Below are 23,967 nucleotides of genomic sequence, written 5' to 3' on the forward strand. Positions count from 1 at the left end.
CAATGAGAGACACAATGTAGAGATGCAAGAGGGCAATGTCTGTATATGGGCAACACTATCTTTATATGTATTGGACCATAGGGACCACCTGTCTTAAGTTCCCTGGACCCTCCAAGTCTCATCTGTTAACCCCTGCAGCAAAAACTTTTTTCTTTGCAGGCCCGATTCCCCAGTGCTGGCAGGGGGATCCGATGCTGAGGGTTTCCTTGCTACTGTGCCACCAGCCCTGACTGGCATAGCCTAATGCTGATACTGGTGAATTTGGGGGGGGGGGGAACCACACACTTTTTGTCCTCCCCATTTTGCCAGTATCAGCCTATCAGACTAATGTGCTCTTGTGTTTGATATGCTTAAAGCATTTCCTACTCTTTTTTAGCTTAGGATACACTTTAAGCGTATCTAACGAAGATCTACACATCTCAAGATGCATGGGGCTTGGAATACTGAGCGAAACAGCAGGATGCTATTTATGGTTATATTGTGAGATTAAATTGCGCCTATTTCTTCATAAGACCCTGGATGTCTGTTGCTATTTGTTTGTTATTTACCTGTTTTTATCTCAAGAACAATTTTTAAAGGAATATGCAATAATGAAATAATAACCTGACATATATTAAACTATCACCAATTAAAATAATTGACACAAAACAATAAATTAACACTGAAACGTGCCATCCTCATTTATTTGCATTGGTCAAAAACAAGTTGGACTGGAGAAAACATTAATGTTATGAGATTACAGTCTCCCCTTATATATTTTTACCAACTAATTAAATGATCTATTTTTACAGTTCAATTCAATGTCAAGTTCAACTTCATTGAGGCAAAAAAGGACTGTTTGAGCAGCTAGCTCTGGTGCCCCAAACTTGTCCTTGAACCACCATATTTAATAATATATACCCTTAGGTTCCAAATAGCCTGTACGGCACCGACTTGGCCTATAAAAATTGGACAATGTGATAATGTTATTAATTGGGCAGAATCATAATAAAAAGGGGAAGCAATCCGTTCTCAACTCTGAGGCAAGAAGATTTTTTTATTCTGTCGCTCCATTTCCACCTCCTGCTCTGCCAATTCCTATACTAGGTTCCCCATTCCTTACTCAAACTCCTCTACTTCTCCTATTAATCCCGCAGCCACTCTAGCTTCCCTACATCTCACTTCATTTTACCTGGCTCCTCACTGGAAACCATATCTCTCTCACCTCCAGCAGGTCTACTGTGCCACTTCCATGCCCAATCAACTCTCCGTCAGCCTCTACAGTTTTAAACAGCTGCCAGTTTCCAACCCAATTCCATACTCCCTGGCCTAGTCTGCCATTGCCCACAATATCACTTCACGTCACCCTCACCCTTGTCTTCAGCCTTCCCCTGCCTCATTAGACTGCAAGATCTTATGAGCTGGAACCAATCCCTCTCTCCTCCTCTCCACTCCCACCCCGTCCAACTGTGTGTCCTTGCATCACGTCTCTTGTACATTCTGTACTATGCTTAATGTTTGCTCTATGCCTTGTCTATTACATCTTGCACATTATGCTTGATTTCTTAGTATTATTGCATTTATGCTTCTTGAATGATCTGTATTTTACTTTGCTTGTTGGACCTCTGTAAGGCACAGCAGAGTTTTATGGTGTCTTATAAATAAATGATGATAATAATAACATTATTAGAATGTAAAATTTCCTGATTCCCAGATCAGTCATGCTGGTAGGTATGCAATGGAGGAGACCTTTGTTCAGCCTCACGGTGACTTCTTCACAACTGGCACCTCTCCCAGACATTACTAAAAAGAGTTCAAAAGAAGGAATGATAAAGTCCAAAGAGCAATGAACAAGAGCTAGTCACAACACTGTTTATAGACATTTAAAAAAGGTGAAACATTAGTTTGATAAGAAATTTACTAGTCACCAAAAACAAAATGACTACTGTAATGCTATGGGGGTGGGAGGGGGGCGGGTCTTTTGGATACATAAAATATACTGACCACAGGAGATTTCAATGGGAATTTAAATTTTTAAAAATCTATTTTATCTGAGTATACGTCCAGCTTATACCCCCTTAATATTTCTCTGGACATTATGGGTGAGACGCTATTTATAACATTGTCAGATTAAATGTACAATTTAGACTGAATATTATATTTACTTAATGTGTTTTAAAATAAGATAGGTCTTTTTTAATAGTCCATTAAGATTTATTTTTATAACTGATTATTTTCACTGATGAAGTAATCATATTTCCTATATAGTTGATAGAACTTTTAAAATCTTTAACAATAATTTTGTCACCTTGATACAAGCTGCTACTTATTAATTTGTGTTTGCAAATTGCGATCTACATATTTACTATTAGCATTATTATGATTTTTTTAATATGTTCAATAATTGTATCTATGTTTCTTTCTGACTACCTGTGTTTATTATCTGTAAAAAAATAATTCTGAACATCTATTATTTTTCTGCATGTATACATATATATTTTTTTCTAATTGGCACTGTTTATTTTTATATTTTGTATCTTTGTAACTATTTTAATTTGATTTAGTATGTGACATCTATATCACGCGCATGCCATTTCCATGTCACTGTTGATGCCTTGTGGATTGATTTAAATTTGCTCTTGCATGAGATAGATGACTAACTTGGTGTGCTAGGGCTTTACTATGTTGACGGATAAAATAAACAAAAAAAATAACGAATGGTTATCCAAATGACAATTATTCATATATGAGGGCCAAATAGTTTGACGAACTGAACCACAGCAGATTCATTCATCTCTAAGGGGAGGGGGGGGGGTATTCAATTAGGTTTCCGGCCCGTGGTAACGCGCCGGAATGGGCCACAAAGGCAATCCACTGTACCGCAATAATGTGGATTTTCGTGCGCACCCCATAGGATTGCGAAGCACAATCCGCGTTATTGTGGTATCGTATTACCGTCAATGCTGCGCACCTTTTGTGGTAACGCGCGTTACCGCGGATCGGAAACCTAATTGAATACCCCCTAATAGTTAGCTAAAATGTAGTCAAGTAAAAACTACATGTATAATCTGGACCATCTAGAACTACAAAATGTAGCCTTTATGGGACCAAAATACAGGTTTGCAACCTATGTTGTGTTAATGCAAATTCCTGCATGCCTCTCCATAGGTTGCCTACCTGTGTCAGCCAGGCAGTATGCCTTTGTGGAAGTGCACAGGAATCACCCATGTTCATAGATCCTTAGGACCAATGGTGGAAGTGGGGTGTACACGGTGGTACGACATACCGCCATATCTCCTACTGCCTTCACTGTAACACTGTCACATTCCATTCACTTTCATTCACTTCCATTACATTCTTCATACCGCCACTAATTGTTCACTTCCACCACTGTTTAGGACCATACCTAGTGCTGTGCAAGAGGGACAACCACCCAGGACACTGAATGGGGGGAAAGGTGCTGTAGGAAACTTAATATTGAGGGTTAATTAGGATGAATTTGATAGCAGGGGGTGTCAGTTTACTTTCTAGTTACAGTTCTACATGTTCCCTAAGTGCTTGAAAAGGCTCGGAGGTTTTGCAAGTGCTTTCTCTTTATTTTTTCAGCATTTTTGCAGACATAATTTTCCACACTTCAGCGTAATGTGGGAAGACCTCCTCACGTTTATACTGTTCCATGTTGTTTTCCTACTCTGTTGGACGCTGGCGCTCCAGAAGGCTGGGTAACTTGTAACGCCAGCCTATGCCAACCTTGGTTTTTTTCCAAGTATTCAGGGAACTTTGGATTATAAGAAATCAAAGGCATCACTAGACCCTGGAATAAAGTAACATTATGAAAAATTAGTGGTATGTTGCATTTGTATCTCAAAATAACAGGGTATTTCAAAAAAGTGATACGTACACAAAAATATTTTTCTCTACATTACGACTGATGCAATTTATGCTGTCTATGTTAAGATTATTCAGTTGTGGTTGACATTTTTATTTTACATTTAACGTTAAGGAAATGACTCCACTCTTTGAAAACAACGGATGTCTGTTTTCCAGGTTACATTATTAGTATCTTCTGGTTGGCTGAGGTCAAATACCTTTTTGTTTTTGCCCCTTTGGTAAAGTAACTGTCTAAAGCCAACTCTGAACTTAATATAATTTCTTATAAAACAATTTCACTTTGCTCGACAAACTTTCACCACTAGAAGGCGCTATTGGTTTGTAATAAACTTTCTAGAAGTTCATACTCCTTTATTATGATTTCATTTTACTAGTGATTTGCTGAAGCATTGACTGACTAATCCCAGAGATGTTCTACATTCATTCAGTGTTATGTAATGTGAGCATAAAACAACTCCTGATAGTTCTAGTAGACAACAATAACAAATCAATATATCACTGCTCAGAGAATGAAGGGAACCACATATTGAGGATAGTGTATAATTCAGGTAGATCTGGTTTCCTTTGAAATAGACATCAACATTAAAGGTCATTCAGTGCTGTGTATAAATACAATATTTTTTTCCCCTTTGTTTTATATATTTGTTTTAGTTTCATGGTAAAACCCGCTCTTACGTACTCTACAGCCAGTTGCTCTTTTAGGGTATTCAATTGTTAGCGTTAACGGAAAAAAACGAGCGCTCAAAAATCTTAGCGTTAATACGGTAATTACTTGCGGAATTTCAGCTCAAATTCCGCGAGTAAACTACCGTATTAACGCTTTTCTCGCGCAATATTACCGTATAAATGGTAATAATTTTTGAGCGCTCGTTTTTTTCCATTAACTCTAACAATTGAATACCCCCCTTAATGTCGGCATTGTGACTGTCGACATTGTGAATGTCGATAATCACACTGTCAACATTTTGAAGCTGTCCCCAGAATGGAAGTGTCGGCATTTAGTCTGCCGACATTTTTATGTTGACAGGATATCTGCTGACATTTCCATTATCCACATTATGTACCCAACCGCTTGAAAGAGACGTAAGCATGAGAGTTCATATGTGGACAGATAAAGTGGTGAATTTGAGGATATTGGAAGAAATACCAATTTGTTCATTCAAATACGAGGGCACAAACAGGGAATGGGCTAAGTAATGCGATAGCAGAAAGAAATCTGATATTCTTATTAACCCGTGGGAAAAAATACAGAGGATGCATATGAGGGGGGTTGTTCCGTAAGGATATTCGGAGTTACTCTTTGTGGTGAAGAGCGTAGCTGATGGGTGGTCGGGATTGCCCTATGGGAGCCATAGAAGAGAGAGATTAGGTCTAGTGGCGCAGCTTCAATAGCCACCCATAGTTTAGTGCCAGGGAATGCTTGTATCCAGATGCGTTGCCTAAGGTCAGCAGCATCATTATTATTATCTTTTATTTATATAGCGCCACAAAGGGTCCGCAGTGTCATACATAGTGCATAAGAGAAAACGGAACACGGCATAGTAATTCTTTGGAATATCTGGTACAGCGAGACCGGCTTCTTGCCACGTTTATGGAGTATTCACGATTTATTCTGGATTTTTTTCTTCTCCCATATGAAACTAGAGATCTGAGACTACAGTTCTCTGAAAAATTCTGGGGGAATTTTCACTGTGTGAGTTTGGATGAGTTTTAGGCGTCGAGGCAACAGATCGATTTTAATAACGTTCGCACTTTTGAACCATGAGATAAAGTGTCTACTACAGTTAGCCAGACCCGTGGCCAAGATCTTGTAGTCATTGCGCCTAAATTCTTTCAGACTGCCATTGGAATAAAAAGTTTGAGGTGTGGCGAGATATTAAGGTTCAAAACCCCAATTATGCTGGAGTTAATTTTATATCCCGACAGGGAGCTATGATCCTGAATTTCCATAAGGAGGTGACAGGGAGAGGTCATTAGGGCGTGATAGGTTAGGAGTGTATCGCTAATCTTCCCGAAACATGCCAATCAATGAATTATACATATAGACAACTCGCCCAACTGCTTAATGTCTTCAAAGTGGACAGTGCCTGCATCCCCTATCTTTGCCATGGTTATTATTGATAGAGTTTGAAAAATCTTTATCAGTTGCTTGGGACCTATGGCTCAGCCACTTTAATTATCCCCCTGCACCCATTTTTATAGCCTGACATATGTATTTTTATAGGGCATTGACCTTGACTGTAACACACCAGCGATTCGGACCCCACCTGCCTTGTTAAACTCTTGACCCCTTCCAATTTTTTATTGCTTTTGTTGGAAATAGAGACTGTGCAATAATATTATTAAATTCAGCTATTACTAGGACTATATGATGTACAGTTTGTATTTTGGCAACACTGTTGTCTCATGCTCTTACTCACTGTATCATTATACTTACTTTTTAATAATTGTTTCATTAAAAACAAATACTAGATTAGTAGCCATACTGTGGACAAAGGTTCTCATACAAACCACTGACATAGAGCATATTTCTGTGTCATACATTTCATTTGAATATTTGAACAATATGCATTTGGGGACATTAGTCATATACAGGGCCGCCTTCAGAAAAAATCGGGCCCAGTACGGGCCCCCCACCATGAGCGCCCCCTCATGAGCAACACATACTTACCTGGGGCCCGCCGCTGTTCTCCGCTATTCTGTCTTCAGCCTGGCTGTCACCGTGACAGCCAGGCACCAGGATCCGATCGCAGGGGTGGAGGATTCATTCCCCCTGCGATCATGTGCTCTGCCTGTGACAGATCACATGATCGCAGGGGGAATGATTCCTCCACCCCTGCGATCGGATCCTGGTGCCTGGCTGTCACGGTGACTGAAGACAGAATAGTGGAGACCAGCGGCGAGCCCCAGGTAAGTCTTTGCTGAGCTATTGTACCGGGCCCCCTGGTGAGCCCGGGCCCGGTACAACAGTACCCCCCCGTACCCCCCTGATGGCGGCCCTGGTCATATAACATGTACCTGTACAGGAGGTGTTGCTCATAACAACCAATCAAATGTTAGCTGTTATTTTTCTACTATAGTTTACAAAATGAAAGCAAACGTCTGATTGGAACTCTTGGAAATTGCACCTAATCACAGTTACCTGTCACCATCTTTGCTGGAAGGCTGCAGATTCATGACATAAATGCTGCTTATTGTAGAGGGAACTATAAAGAGAGCGGCATTTTTATTGAATCAATTGAATCAAAACATAGGGCCTGATTCATTAAGACATGGTCTATGAGAGCAGTCAGGGGGCCCGGGAGGCGAGAACAGCATTACTCCCATTTATAGGCATATCCGCTCAATGTAGCCATTTTGGCATGGTAAAAATAAAGCCCTGTTATAAGGTTTCATATTTGCTTGACTGCTGCCATGTTTTATTCCCAATTATTTTAAAAGAAAATAGCTTTCACATGTTGGATACAATACCTCCGTACATTAGTGTTAAATGAAATAATAAAACCTTCCACGTACTATGTGATTTGATTCCATTAATGCTAATGTTAGGAATTTGTTATGACGCGTCTGGTTTCAGCTATTCCAGGCATTCCTTTAATATTAGGCGCTTGCTGCCAATCATAAGAATTTCTCCTCCAACTCACCCGCAAAATTGTCACTGGCAGTTTATAAAATTGTCTGAGATATTTATGGAGTGAAGAAGTTTTACTCTTTCGAAATAAACCTCTGTGCGTAATTTATTGGGATATATGCTATAGTATTTTATGTGGCACTAGAGACCAACAATAGCGGGGGAAAAATGGCAGGAGATTTATCAAAGGGAAGGAAAATATTTTCAATGGGAATTTCACACACATAAAATATTTGACATTATTTTGCCATGATTTTGTCTCCACTTTTTTCCACGTTGTTAGGAAGGACGTGGAGCCAGGAGAAATATAATGATTGTAGTATTGGGCACTAGAAGACAGTTTTGGAACTGTGTCAAACCTTTATTATTTGTGAAGGTAAATGCAGGTGTTTAACATATGACTTTAATATTAAAATATATGTATATTATTAATACATTGTAAATGATTTCGAAATTGTTACAGCATACAGTTCCTGGACACATTCTTGTTGCCTAAATCCAACCCTAATGACCCTTGACCTCTTACCAAAATGAGAAAGGAAATGGTGACCTAACCGGATAGATGTGGTCACCCTGTGCTCATGCCAAGCGACTGGATCACATCAATTAGTGCTTTTGGGCAATGAGTGCACACCGCGTTAGACTGTGATCATCATTCAACAGCATTTTTCACTAGTCAATTTTTCCTGATTGTGTGTTAACCATAATTAGAACCAGACAGCTGGGTTTATTCACTAACAAGGCGTAAAGGAGCAGTAGTCCATAGTAACCAATCGGCTTGGAGCTTTCACTGAAGGCTTGCAAGTTAGAATATTAAACCACGTCTGGTGTGTTCTTTTGGATTACTGCCCAGTTTTTTACCTTGTTAGTAAGTAACAACCTATGAATCAAGGCTAGATGGCTGAATTACTTTTTATTTATCCCAGATTTGCTGTAGCCATTCAAAGAACACAAATTAATTGTCAGCATTCTGATCCTAATTTGTATCTGGCCTGCAGTACCTCTATGCTACCAGAGGTGCTGCTGTTTTGCCACTGGATATTTCCACCTCGCCTGCAGGAGTTAACCTCTTTCCCTGATCACCACCAGGACCTTTTCTACTGCCTTATATACCCGACCAAAACATTGTTCCTTACAGTTCATCAATTGCTTGCAGCTTCCTGTCCTGTGAATTGTGCCTATTGTTCTCCTGATTATCTGACTTCTGCATGTTCCATTGTTTTGCACCTTTGTGTATGACTCAGACCCTGGCTTTGTTTGACTTTGCTCCTGTCTACTCCCTGGTATTATTTGTGGATCTCCTGGCTTCTGACCATGGGTTGCCTAACCTCCATTTGCCTGATTCTCCCGTGGATCAACCGGTGCCTCCAGACATCCAATATCTGCAGTCCACTCTTTAACTTAGAAAACCAGAGTCTTCAGTTTCTCAGCCTTATCTGGCAATCTAGACATCCAATATCTGCAGTCCCCTGTCTAACTTGGAAAACCCTGAGTCTTCAGCCTCCCAACTTAACCTGCCTGGCAATCCAGATCTCATTGTACCTGTACTCCATCTACTATACCTGGACACCAGTATCTCCTGCTCTAGTGGCTAAACCAGGTAATCCAGTCTCCTTGTACCTGTACTCCTTATGTTATACCCGGATATCATTATTACCAAGTCTTTACTTCCTGTTTGATCCAGTTTGCCTTTGTATTGTGACCTGAATCTACCAAATACATTCTGGTTGCTTACTGACTGCTACTATGAGCTGTTCACTCAATCTGACAAGTGCCAGACTCTTCTGTATTGACCCCTGCCTGCCTGACTCTGAGTTCTGCAGAACATCTTAGCAGCATTACCTCCTGTGCCTATGGACTTCTGATACCTATATTAACATTAATTGCATTTTGATATTAACTGCATGACCTGTGATCAAAATAAAGGCACTCCATTTGCAGTAACTACCAATACTTTCCATTTACTGGGAGCCGTAAAAATACTCCTGTCAGAAGGCCTATCTTTTGCTTCTGTTACAGGACAAATACTTGTTGATGATGACGACTTGCCCTAAACCCTACACATATGCTGCTCGTGCAGAGGTGGGTGAATTTACAAGCTGTGTACATCTCCGGATATGTGTAGAGATGCTGCATGTTTCCGTGCTCAATTGTTAAGAGTAAGTTTCCATCCCATCAGCTCCAATGTATTTATTTACTTTGGTATTTAAAGGAGTATAACATTTGATCAAGTGTTGCTCATACTGTGGCTGGATCTGTGTATGTTAGGGAATTTAGACTGTAAGCCCCAATGGGGCAGGGACTGATGTGAATGAGTTCTCTGTACAGCGTTGTGGAATCAGTGGCGCTATATAAATAAATGATGATGATGATCTGTTTTGAAGCCACACACTATGTAATCAGGTTGTTTCTTTCTAATCGCATTCTGGCGATATTGTGAACCAGCAATTAATGATGACTTGTACAGGAGTAAACTTTCCCTTACCAGAGGACTTAATCTGACCATGGGATTCACAGCCCCATTATAAATGAAATTAGCATAGTATAACTTTCCTCAGGAAAAATTACAGTTTTTTGTTTAATAATGAGGTAATGAGTTTGGTTGGTGTCTGAAGTGAGAGGTACGCTCGGCTGGGTCTTGCTAGGGCACAACAAACACATTTCTCTGCAAACATGCATGAAATTAAACAAGCTGGAGGAGAAGACATGAAACACATCCGGCATTGTTAGAAGTCACAGACAATACTCTTGAAGTGCTTAGTCTTTAATAATTGCATTGTGGAGATTTTAATGATCTACGTTTAAGCTACCAAATATGTTGAATGGATTTTGAGATACTGCTGTCTATTTTGTTGTTACTCTATAAATCTAAGTTACTTAAAAAATGACTAATCCTTATGTGTTGTAATGAATGCTATGCCCAGGGCGTACCAATGAAGGGGGACGCAGTTTATGAATATTTTAGATTCATTTAGTTAAAATCGAGGGCTGGGGGGGCCGGCAGTTTTCCTTCTCGCCCCAGGTGCTAAAACTTTAAGTTTCGGTTTTGCATACTATCATCTAGCATCTCAATATGTTCAAGTTTCCATCATGGATTCTCGTTCAAATTTTAACCAGTGTGTTCTTGTTCCACTTATAACTCACATGAGTTTAGTCTCTCAGTATAGATCAGAAATCCGTGTTCGCTCTCACTTTTGAACTGTTGTCCCTGAAGTGTTTCTCCTGACATACATACATAGAATATAATGTTGTCCAAGTACTATTAACCGGGACAGTACTTGAGTGGATTAGTGCACAGTTGTTTATGAGTATAGTGGATTTGTTGGTGGTACCACTTATCTTTGTCAAATGGATCCCCAGCTGGTGTGACGAGTCTGTGGACCTGTCCATGCCATTCTGGTGGCTTCTCTAGGTATGTGCGACTTTGTCCTCTTAGACAACTCTTCTGGGTTGATGTCTCTTTTTTTTTCCTTGGTGGCTCCTGTATCTGTTCACACTCTCTCTTCTCTTGTACTCGCCTCTTCTCTCGTCTGCGCTTTAATTGCTGACCTGATGTCACTTATGCTATAATTAGAAGTTTCTCTATAGTAGCTCCTACCAGGTCACTTTCACTAATCCAAGTTGAACTAGTCTCCTGAATAAAGTCTAAGGGGTATATTTACTAAATTGCGGGTTTGAAAAAGTGGAGATGTTGCCTATAGCAACCAATCAGATTCTAGCTGTCACTTTGTAGAATGTACTAAATAAATGATAACTAGAATATGATTGGTTGCTTTAGGCAACATCTCCACTTTTTCAAACCCGCAGTTTAGTAAATCTAGCCCTTACTCTTTAAATTAGTGTGAGCACAGTGACTCCCCTCTTTGGTAAAATGTCCTTTATTTCATTACCCCCCCTACTCTGTTGTTTCTCTCAATCAACACTTTCTTTTTTGAACTCTTTTCTGTAGTAAGTTATTATTTATCATTCTATTCTTTGTCCACTCTACAAAATATATATTTTTCTTTATTTTCATTGCTTCCTATAAATGTCTGTGTTTTTATTCTTCTCTTTCTCTAGATCTGTCTCTTACTGGTTTCTTGTATTTGTAAGTACTCTGTCTCCTGACAGTTTCTGTAGTTTTTCCTTGTTCCTTCCCACTATTCCATTTATTACGTTTTATATGTCTTTTTTTTCTCAAACTATTTATTTCACTCACTGTTATATCACTGTTTGTTACCGTTTTCTTTCCTATTTCTCCCCTCAGATTGTCTCTTTTTGCTTTGTGCTTATCCCAATATTGCATTGCAGAGGGAAGGGTGGTGGACAGATTTTAAATGTGCTGAGAGATTTAGATTTGGAAGGGGGGGGGGTGCCTCCTAGCTCAACTCTAATGCAGAGTGCAAAAATTAAACCGCCCTTTCTCTTGGTATTTCGGCACTATTTTGCACCCATTCAGCTATGTTGGCAAATGTTGTTGCCTCTTGCCCATTTGACATCACTAAGAGCACAAGGAATGGCTCTCCCCTCTCATCTTTGCTTTGGTCATGTCACGGGCACTAGGAGTTCTGCCCAGGATTCACCAGTTGACTATGCTTACCAGAGGGGCGGAGTTTGCACAGCGGTCCTCTGGCAGCAGGGTGAATAGTGGAATGTATATAACAGCAGATGGAGAGAGGATGCCAATGGAATTGATGATGGTCAGTAACTTGCAGCTATACTGGTAGATAAGTCAGCGACTTGCAGCTATAGTGGAAGGCAGGTTTCAACCACAGAGAGCCGGGTGGACGTGAGCAGGTGAAGGAAGGTAATGGGAGAGTCAGTGGTCTGTGTTCAGCAAGTTGTACCACTGCTGTGATGAGAAGACTTGTCCAGGTGCAGGTAGGAAGCGGGAAGTCAGTGGTCTGCATTCCGCAAGTTGTACCACTGCTGTGATGAGAAGACTTGTGCAGGTAGGTAGAGGAGGCGTCGGTGGTCTGCGGACAGCAAGTTGTACCACTGCGAGGAGGTGAGGACTTGTCCAGGTGAGGATAAGTGGAGGAATGAATAGAGTCAATAATTGTATGAATGCAATGAGAGCACAGAGGAACTTGCTCCAAACAGATATGCAGCGTTATAGCTAATAGTCTATAGCGGGTATGGATACCGCTGCTGAGTAGGGAAGCTTGTCCTAAGCGGATATGCAGGCACAGCAGGAGCGCTGAACGGCTGAAGCGGGTATGGGAACCGCAGGTGAGCAGAGCAGGTAATTCAACAGACAGCTGAGGACACGAGCAGGATACAAGAGTCAGTAGCGAGTATGAGAACCGCTGATGAGTAGAGCAGGTAATCAGCAGGAAACTGAAGACAGGAGCAGGACACAGGAAACACCTTCAGAGACTCACAGGAAATGAGACTCAAGATCAGGCAACGATGTAATGAGCACAGGTGCCTTAAATAGGGAGAGGTGCCTGATCCTCCAATTAGATTAAAAGCAAAGGTCATAAGAGTTCTTGGGTGCTGCGCATGCGCAGTCCATCAAGATGGCGGACGGCCGCGGCTCAGGAAAGGCGCCGGCAGGAAGGCTAGAGAACCACGCACCAGCGCAGAGGCACTCGCGGTCTGGTGAGTGACAGGTCATCAAACTATTTGCATTAGGCATCCACTTTAATAATAATATTTTCAGAGTTAAATCTGTCAACTAGAGCACAAAATCGCCCTATACACCGACACCATTCTCCTTACAATAAATCAACCCCAAAAGTCTCTCCTAGACCTTCTGCAGGAAATTGAGACCAGGGGGTAAATGTATTAACCTCTGGTTTCTTCAACTCCCGCAAGTTCGGCATCTTCGGCGCTTAAATTTGCTTTAAATTTAAGCGCCGAAGACGCCGAACTCGCGGGAGTTGAAGAAACCGGAGGTTAATGCATTTACCCCCATGTTTCTTTTTATGGGTACAAAATGATACTCAAAAGACAGAGGTCCTTGACTTTTGGCTCACACCTTAAATTCTTAGAATCTGTATCCCATTCAAAAACTTGGCATGCAAATAACAAAAAAATATCATCAGCTCTGTCAGGCTAATTACCCATAGCTCTTATCCAACATTAAAAATGACCTACCAAACTGGAACTCACAATACATCTCTTAGGTTAGACACATTGGGCCTGAGTCATTAAGGAGAGCAAAACATAAAAAAAGGAGTACATTTGCACCTTGCCTCTCCCATGCTGCCAGTCTATATCAGCAAAAACTCACCAAGTGGTTTTGCTCTCATCAGTTTAGGATCGGGCCATGGTTGGCTGGTGGTGACATATTTCTCAAGGACTTAACCCAGTCAACCTCATTTCCCCAATTTTCAGACCTCGAAAACTTGATATTTCATATAAACATTTTAGCAATTTTCACAGATTAGACATTTTCATACATTTCAAGAGCGCTGCCTTACGATCAGATCTCTTGCTACATTTAAAACACTTTGTATGAGACAGGCCTTCGCTAATAGATTAGTGTTCATTTTGTATGCTGAGTGCTGTCTACCTGGGCCCCCGATGGACGACCACCACAAACTTCATGGGAGTCTGATACTGGGGAACCCTTAGATAGGAAACTGGGAACAGACCTCATCCAACTCTTTCTGCGTACAGATTAAGGAAAACACATACATACATACTGTTGTACTGCTATCACTTTGTCCCAACTTTGTTCCGAAAGATGCTGGAGAGACTGCCCAACACCCAAAACTGTACTACATATTTTGCACTGAAAAGTCTGATACACTCTGCTCTACAAATTGACCTCCCTCTCACACCTAATTATTATTTGTTACCATTAGTCCCCACTGGGAATGACTAAAAACCAAACCGAGATCACGCGCCACCTCATCTCTGCTGCCACCTGCCATCTAGGGATAAATGTATGAAGCTCCGGGTTCTTCAACACCCGCGAGTTCGGCGTCTTCGGCGTTTAAATTTAAAGCGGCGCTGTCTTGTAAAGGGAAGTTTCCCTTTACAACTTGGCAGCGCCGCTTTAAATTTAAACGCCGAAGACGCCGAACTCGCGGGTGTTGAAGAACCCGGAGCTTCATACATTTACCCCCTAGTGTAAGATTGAAAATACCAGCCCCCCCTCCTTTGCCATGTTTGTTAAAATAATATGGTTTGTTCATTACATGGCATACAACAAGTTTGAAAAATATATTTTTTTAAAAAAAACAAAACCCTGGTTGACAATCACATAGAGACCTTCCATCTTACTCAGACATTTGCTGACTATATTTTTGCACAATTTTAATACAATTTATTAGACTCACATGTTAATAGCCATAAATATACATCTCTGTAGCTATAACAAGTATAAATAGCAATTAGATCCAACCCTTGATTTCAGTTATTTCCTTTCACTTCTGCATCAAATTCCCAGTGCATTTCACGGACTTCGTCAGGATGGTAGAGCCATTTAGACTGAGCTCTCTTTTTATTCTGGCTCCTGCCAATCACCTCCAATTTCAGATGAATGTTCAGTTGTTGCAATATTGGCAATAAAGTTTTGCGAAAATAATAGTTATCATTCAATAAACAAAACAAGCTACTGATATGTAAATTGAAAGTAAATCACAATATTAAAATACAATATAATATTAAAATCCTATTGTTCATTGTAATAATGTACTTTAATATCCTGATTCTAAAGTATTGCTAATGAAAAAGGAATAGAGGCAGTTGACGAAATATCTTTTGAAGAATCATTTTATTCATGGTCTCAGAGAGTCATTTATTTTACAATATTAATAATTAATTTATTTTTAGGGAAAATATTTTTTACTTACAAATTTGCAGAACTGCAATGGGTACTCCCTTAGTGCCAATTTTTTCTAATGTTATATGGGATTATGTGAAGAAACCTGTATTTACAAATATAATCCTTATAAAGTACACCTGAAATTATTAAAACATACATAGATCATTTATTAATTATTTGGAATGGCACTAAAGAATAATGTGATACATTTTTATCTTGTACAAATATAAACAATTTTAATTTAAAATTTACTTCTCATTTTGTTGATCTTAAAATCAAAATTTTCCAATTAGTTTTTGGGGCAGCATGGTGGCTTAATGGTTAGCACTTCTGCCTCACAACACTGAGGTCATGAGTTCAATTCCCGACGATGGCCTTATCTGTGAGGGCATGGGGCAGGGTCTGATGTGAGTGAGTCCTGGAGGTCTCTCATTAACCACCACCGGGAACTTCCCTTCAGCCTCTTAGGTTCTTTTATACTTGAATATTCGGCCCCACCAATACCACCCTCTTCTTGGGACCTTGCCCTTGGACAGCGCTGCGAAATTAGTGGCGCTATATAAATAAATGGTGATGATGATGATGACACAAAAGAGATTTGAAGAGAGATATTTCCATCTGATCTTGTAGAAGGAAGTCTTAAAAGAGCTAGAAGTCTCACTGCAATAATTTATTAACATACACATTTAAAAAGTAAAGTCAATAAAAAATATGTATTCCTTTGATTCCTACCTATAATAAACAAGAAAGAGATATGAAAAATATTTTCATAAACATTGATCATTACTCAGATTATATTAGGTGATAGTACAAGTACATCTGGAAGAAAATAAGATAGGACTAGCAAGTTATGTGACACCAAATATTTTAAAAACTATAAAATGGAAAAGTTTCTTTCCTTGCAACCATTGTAAGGGGTGTAGGTGTTGTCACAAGGACCACAATCATTTTTGCCCTATTAATAATATTAGAAGAGAAAGATTAAAAGTTTTATGATCTGTCAAACCATCTTTATTATCTAATTGAATGTGGATGTGTAATAATGGAGGTGGCGGAATTGAATAAATCTTGAAATCTGAGGATATTGGAGTATAATAGAAATATCAAAAATAAATTGGATAATCGTATTATACCCAAATAGATCTAAAAATACAATAATCCTTCCCCTGGTTCCCTCAATATAAAGACAACTGAACATGTTGAAATAGATGAGACAATGGGCTAGATTTACTAAGCTGCGGGTTTGAAAAAGTGGAGACGTTGCCTATAGCAACCAATCAGATTCTAGCTGTGATTTTGTAGAAGGTACTAAATAAATGAAAGCTAGAATCTGATTGGTTGCTATAGGCAACATCTCCAATTTTTCAAACCCGCAGCTTAGTAAATCTAGCCCAACGACTCTTAAAATTATCAATGAGTGAAAAATTTTCATTATTTACTCTTAATAATTGTTAATACTATTTCCCACTCCAGTCTCAATAAATGGTGCAACATAATTCATTTTTAAATATAATTATTATGGTGCTATTATGTTTTTTCTACTAGAACATTTGGATATATTTACACATATATTTTCTTCTTTATATATTGTTTGGATTTTTATACACTTTATTGTGATTTTTATTTCACAAAAATCAGTTTATATTTATGTTGTATTAGGATGTGACAAATGTATTAATACATATATTTAAGATTTTTGGTATATTTCCTGTTCGAGCTCTCGCTGAATTAATGCTGGTCTGAAGCCTGATGTTGTGCTGCAGATATCCCCCATAGAGGCAATTTTACATATGTTTTATTACTTTTAGTTATATGTACATGTTTGTTTGGCTGAATTATTTTGAGCCTTAATATAAGTTACTACACCATTCGGCGCAACTATTTTACTTTCCTATCTCTCTTGCTCCATCTCTTTCTCTATATATGTCCATAACATTAACTGTAACTTACATAACCACTTTCTAACTTAATCTTAAATTCTCACCATTAACTGCCCCAATTGTGTGGCGGTCCTGGAGGTCTCTCATTAACCACCACCGTGAACTTCCCTTCAGCCTCTTAGGTTCTTTTATACTTGAATGGTCATCCCCACCAATACCACCCTCTTCTTGGGACCTTGCCCTTGGATGAACCTCACCTTGCCCTTGGATGAACCTCCTCCATAACCATCTTCCCCTTGAGACCTTGTCCTTGGGGTATCTTCTTTCATACCACCATATTCCCTTACTGAGAAAGAGGAACCCACATAACCAAGACCCTGTGGGACCACCACGACCATGCTGTGAGATAACTTCATGTCACACTATTCTATGCCCATGCTAGGAAATTTCAAAGGGGTGGAGCATAAACCTAACCGCTAGTTCCCTTAACCAATCAACACAGTTTACCTTCATATCTAATTTTCTTTGGTTTTTTTTTTTAGTGTATTTTTTATTTACCATTTTTTTCAAACAAAGGTTACAGAGTACAGACGCAACATAAAATAAAACATATGAGACAACGTGTAAATATTCACAATTTTCACTTCTTAACTGCATGTCTATCCACATGACTTTGTTATAACTTTAATTACACAGGAAAGGAAAACAAAAACCAATGAGAAAAGGGAAAGGCACCAACAGAGAAAGTATAGCAGGTAGGGCAATGGGGTCAGGAAAGTAGGAACGATAGACAACTGGACTTGGTGTAGTAACTTGAAGCGTAGTCTGGAGTCGAAGATTATTTCAATTCCCAGGAAGTAATATTGGATTGTTAGTTACCTCTAAGGTGGGCCAGAATGGTTTTGGAAGTAGGCTTTATAGCTTTATATGGGCAACACGGTGGCTTAGTGGTTTGCACTTCTGCCTTACAGCACTGGGGTCATGAGTTCAATTCCCGACCATGGCCTTATCTGTGAGGAGTTTGTATGTTCTCCCCGTGTTTGCGTGGGTTTCCTCCGGGTGCTCCGGTTTCCTCCAACACTTCAAAAACATACTGGTAGGTTAATTTGTTGCTAATAAATTGACCCTAGTTTGTGTGTCTGTCTGTGTCTGTCTGTGTCTGTCTGTGTGTGTGTGTGTGTGTGTGTGTGTGCGTGTATGTGTTAGGGAATTTAGACTGTAAGCTCCCATGGGGCAGGGACTGATGTGAGTGAGTTCTCTGTACAGCGCTGCGGAATTAGTGGTGCTTTATACATCAAACTGTGATGATGATGATGATGATAGCTGGGTGTTTCTTTGAACACTTGCCACTGAAACCAAAATGGCGATGAATTTGTGGAATTTGTCTGTCACCGCTACGGTTATTTCATCCATAGACAGGTAGAATTCCATACAGCCAAACCATTCATTAATGATAGGAGGTGAGGTGGGCTTCCAATGCCCCGGGATGAGTGCCATTGATTAGCAGCATTGTTTAAATGTTTAAGGAGGGATCTCTTGTAATTAGAGAGGGAGAATTGTGGGTCTACTGACACCTCTATCACCGTGATTACTTTCTTTTTAATTCCTTAACCCCATTTATTCCTAACTCAGCCATGTTCACCTTCCCCAAATATTCACTTATTGCACTGTCTTCTTTATTATCTTCAGCAGACAATTGCTGTTTTTTTCTTCCTTTTCGGAGTGTTTGACTGGGGTCAGAACTCCTATTGTAGTCATTCTTCAAACCTGGGGACACACTGACAATCAGGAGCCGCAATGGACAGAGTCAGAACCTGTCTTTTAAGTAAAGTGTCATTGATCTTTTCTTGCATAGAAAAGCTAAAGGGAACAGAAATAAGAGAAGACAGGAAGGAGCAACTGTTGCTTTAATTACAGCATAGCCCCAGAATTTTTTAAAGGCTTCATGGTGTAATAGATAAAATATAAAATATATTTTTGTCTATTATATACCAGATCATTTTTTTTGCAGCTTTATAGTAAATGTATTATTTTGATCCTGCAAAATGTAATATATCTTGGAATTAATTGTTTTTTTATGACATGAGTTAAAAATCACCTCTTCACATTGATATTATCAGGTATTACAAACCCTATGCCACACACACAGCAAACGTTGTGTCTTCCAATACATGCATTAGTCCTGTGTTTGTCTTCAGAAACCCTCAGAGTTATATCCTAAATGAGGATATTATACTGAGTAAAACACATCTCTTGGCATGTGCTTATGTGCAAATCCTTTCACTTCTGTGGTAGCTCTGTAAACCCAGTTACTTAAGCACAGGTATAGGCTTGTTTAAGGAGCACATGGGTGCACTTTGATTGGCTGCTTTAACATAATGCGTGTTTGGGTAAGATAAAAAAGCATCTGGTTCCGGAGGAAGCAGAGGGGAGAAGGTCTTCTGTCAGCAAAAACATTACATTTGATAAGAATGCCACCGTTTCAGACCCTTCATAGCTTTTGCTTATAAAACAAAAATGTTTATTTTCTGTCTGCTAAAGACACACCTCTTGTTCAACAAGCGAACAGTCCGTTTTCTATACGAGGTGGAATATTCATAGGCGCCTCTTCATCTAGGAAGTCGCCTGCAGATTCTCAAAATATATTTCTGGAAATATTCTATAATATCTGTCTATTTAACTAGTTTTAGTGAAAATGTCAAAAGATAACAAACAGAACTTGTATTAAAAAAATACAAATTTTTTTTTTTTTTGCACAGTGCTACTCTTGAGAAATATCTTTTACCACTTTACAAATGCATCCTTACTTGCTCACCCTAAATAAATAGACATGATCTTTAACCAAATAAATAGTCTGAAAATACACTATTACTTTTGTAGAATTTATACCACCTACCAGGCTCCATCCATATGGCACAAGCTACGTTTTCCATATACACAAAGAAATGTTGATGACTGGGCTCTCCATGGGGTTTAAGAAGACAGAAAACCTGCCAATCTTACAGACTTATTTTTTCTTCGGACCATGCTCTACGTTCCTTAGTCTCAACAGGCGCTGCCCTGTTAAAATTAGATTTTTGAAATATATCACTTTACCTTCTAAACTCTTTAATGGAACATGTTTCAAATCTGTCATCCCATTTTTAAGATGTCAAAAGCTGTTACGGGGTAAACCTTGTTCTATCTGTAATCTTTTAAATAAACATTATGCTTTTTATAGCAATCTTAAATATTATAAAATTATTATAATCTAAAAATATTTTCTTTTAAAATTTTCAAAGTGGTTAAAAAGGCGCTGTTTTTATCCATTTTAATATTACCTGTTGAGAGCCGCTGAACTGCTCCGTATGATAGTGAAGAGAGACCAAAGCTTTAAGCGCTTGAGCAGGAAGTTCAAATTTACTAGAGTTTGAGGTATAGAGTGAGTGTGGGCCTGTCAGGCACCGGAGCCCCTGGCTTACTTACTAGGGTCTAATGTGCAGGGCTGGGCTCCTCCGCCGGGCTCCTCTGCTACAATGTTTTCGGATGGTGGCCATCTTGGATTACGAGTAGTGTGCATTTTACACTCCACCTCATCCACCAGACTATTTAAGGCACCTGTTCTGGTAATATGGTGCCAGACCTTCATGTCAAGCTAGCCTGCTAGCTTCTGGTATGTTTGCCTGCCGTTATTCTTTATTTTACTTGTGAATCCTGGCATCTGTTCCTATTCACCAGATCCTGGTATCCAGTGCTACCCTGGTATCCTGCATCCGTTACTCTTCAATTTATTCTTGTATCCTGGCCTTCCTATTCTGGTCTCCCCTTGTTGGTAAACATCTTATTATCCTGTAAGTCGCGATCTGCGCGGTGTATGCAGCAAAGACCAAACCTCCTCAGTTTTCGCCACGTTAGACTCTGTGCCTCAGTGGTGGGTGGAGCTAAACCAGCCAGGCTGTAGAATCCCATCATCCCTGTGTGATTCCGTGATTGAGCCCTAATTGGACAGGTACCTAATCCATCCAATCAGATGCTACATTCACTGCACACCTCTTGGCCTATCAAGTTCTGGTACAGAAGCACAGCTTCCAGTGGCACACTGTCCTCAGGACAGTTTCAGCGCAGAAGCTTCTATGCATGGTCGGAGTTACTGGCTAACGGTGGAGATCCCAGCCAAGGACATCCACTAAAATGCTACAGAGGGGGTGAATAGTTACTGTAGAGTAGACTACCCCCTCTTTAGTAACTCCTCACCCGCTCTGTAGCATAACAGACAACCCCTTTATATGCATGAGTGCCACAGCTACGATAAGTGAGGAGCATAGGCAAACTGAAGGGGGTTTCCTAGTGATTGGAAGCCCCCCCCCTCCAAGCCTGGGGCACTGTATAATTGAGGTGGCTGGACCCTGCCCCCACTTCACACGGCTCTGCTTGAAAAGGGAGAGCTGCGTCACCTAACAGTAGTGCAGGCAGCATTGACCATGTATATTATGGTGATAGGAAGAGTTGGAGAGCAGCCAAGCACTGTCTAAAATTATAGCCACGTCCCCATGTATGCTGGTCACTAGTAGGTTAATTGACTGCTATCAAATTGACCCTTTTCTGTGTGTCTGTGTGTGTGTGTATGTTAGGGAATTTAGACTGTAAGCTCCAATGGGGCAGGAACTGATGTGAGTGAGTTCTCTGTACAGCGCTGCGGAATTAGTGGCGCTATATAAATAAATGGTGATGATGATGAAAGTGGAAGTGTTGCCCATAGCAGCATAGATTCTAGCTATCATTTATCTAGTAGATTCTATAAAATGATTACTAGAACCTGATTGGTTGCTATGGGCAACACCTCCACTTATCCTTTTTAGAACTTTTAGTAAATCTACCACTAAGGGCCTGATTCATTAAGGAACTTAAATTAAGAAGTTTCTTATTTAAGTCTCTTGGACAAAACCATGTTACGATGCAAGGGGTGAAAATTAGTTTTCTGTTTTGCACATAAGTTAAATACTGACTGTTTTTCATGTAGCACACAAATATCAACTTTAAATTTCAGTGTACAAATAAGCTATCAAGTATTTGTTTGTTACATGAAAAAATAGTCAGTATTTAACTTATGTGCAAAACAGAAAACTATTTTTTACCCCTTGCATTGTAACATGGTTTTGTCCAGGAGACTTAAATAAGAAACTTCTTAATTTAAGTTCCTTAATGAATCAGGCCCTAAGTCTATTTTCCTGCACAACTTCTGATCAATACAGAATAGTCAACAATGTATATTTTTCCAATGCATTGCAAGTGACAAATTATTCCAAAGTCTGTAATACAAAGAGCAGCCTGTAGCTGAACCTGGCCGAAGTGAGACAGAGAATTCCCTAAGTGTCCACACTTGGTAGAATTAATATGGATGCACCTCAGGTTACAAGTATCTTCATTATTTTAATAGCTTGGCTTATAGTGCTGGCACTGTGCATTTCTAATTTCTAGGCTTGTGTTAGAGATCTCGAAAACATAAAGTTATAAAAGAGATGTATTTAATTTAATTTTATTTATATTTTCATTTCATCTGTAAAATGTAGTGATGCAATTTTATTAAACGTTGCCTTATTGTTAGGGGCCAAGTTGGGGAAAAATGCATGTACCTATATTTGCACAAATCTCCCCATTAATACAAGAGGTGCAAACAGTGATAGAACATTGCATCGCCCCAAAAGAAAACTTGGGCTGGGGTATGGAAATACAGGGTTTATGCAAGCACTTTGGGCTTGCATAAGACCCTGGGCTAGATTTACTAAACTGCGGGTTTGAAAAAGTGGAGATGTTGCCTATAGAAACCAATCAGATTTTGGCTGTCATTTATTTAGTACATTCTGCAAAATGACAGTTAGAATCTGATTGGTTGCTATAGGCAACATCTCCACTTTTTAAAACCTGCAGTTTAGTAAATATACCCTCTTGTCTCCCAAAACAGCCAATCAAATAGTTCTATAATTCAGTTGACCAAGACTAACATCTGATTGGTTGCTATGGATTACAGCGTTTACACCAAGTTAAATAAGCTCTTTTTTTCTTTCATTTTGTAATTTATCACTGCAGAGCTATAAATGATATACAATTTTGTTTCTTATTTCATAACGGAGAACTAAAAGGACACGTTCAAACAATTTAATTTGTTTGGCATTGATAGCTTCACCCTTTAAATCCTTAATGTCTCGTAGTTCAGAAGTCATACATTTCTGCTTATGGTAACTAATCGTTTTGCAGTTCTGAAAGTGTATGCAGTAGAATAATTATATTTTGTGAGTCATTTTCTTGTCTTTGAGGTTACTGTGCTTGAGATACCGAACTGAATATTTTCAGACAAGTCACGATTGATACTGCTTTATTCTTAAAAAAAAAGGCAAAAACATTTATTTGAAAGAGAAATATACTGATCCCAAGTTAGAGGTCCAAAGTGTCCCTGTTTTCCTTGGCCTACCAGCTTGCAATCCCAGGGTACTGCAGTGCTGCTTTTTGGGAAGGGGTTTTTAATCTTCAGGTTGCTTACAGTGGTGCAGTTTTAATATTTACATTTTATTAATTTGAAACCTCTGTATGCATTTAAGACATCTGTATGACTATGCTCATGAAAAGCCAAAAAAGGATTAACTGTTTATATTATTTTCTGTTAGTAACCTTATCTTCCACCAATTAGAACTGCAGATTTTAACTCATTATCAAAAATGACGAAAAGGGAGATATATTTCTTCCACAACGCTTTCTTCTGTGCGATAAGCTCCGTGGAAAAATGTTTATGTTTCTGCTAGAAATAAATAAGCATAAAAGTTGTTGCTGTCATGTATCAGTTGAATTTAAAA

The sequence above is a fragment of the Mixophyes fleayi genome, chromosome 5, assembly GCF_038048845.1.
Source record: "Mixophyes fleayi isolate aMixFle1 chromosome 5, aMixFle1.hap1, whole genome shotgun sequence".
NCBI lineage: Eukaryota > Metazoa > Chordata > Amphibia > Anura > Limnodynastidae > Mixophyes > Mixophyes fleayi.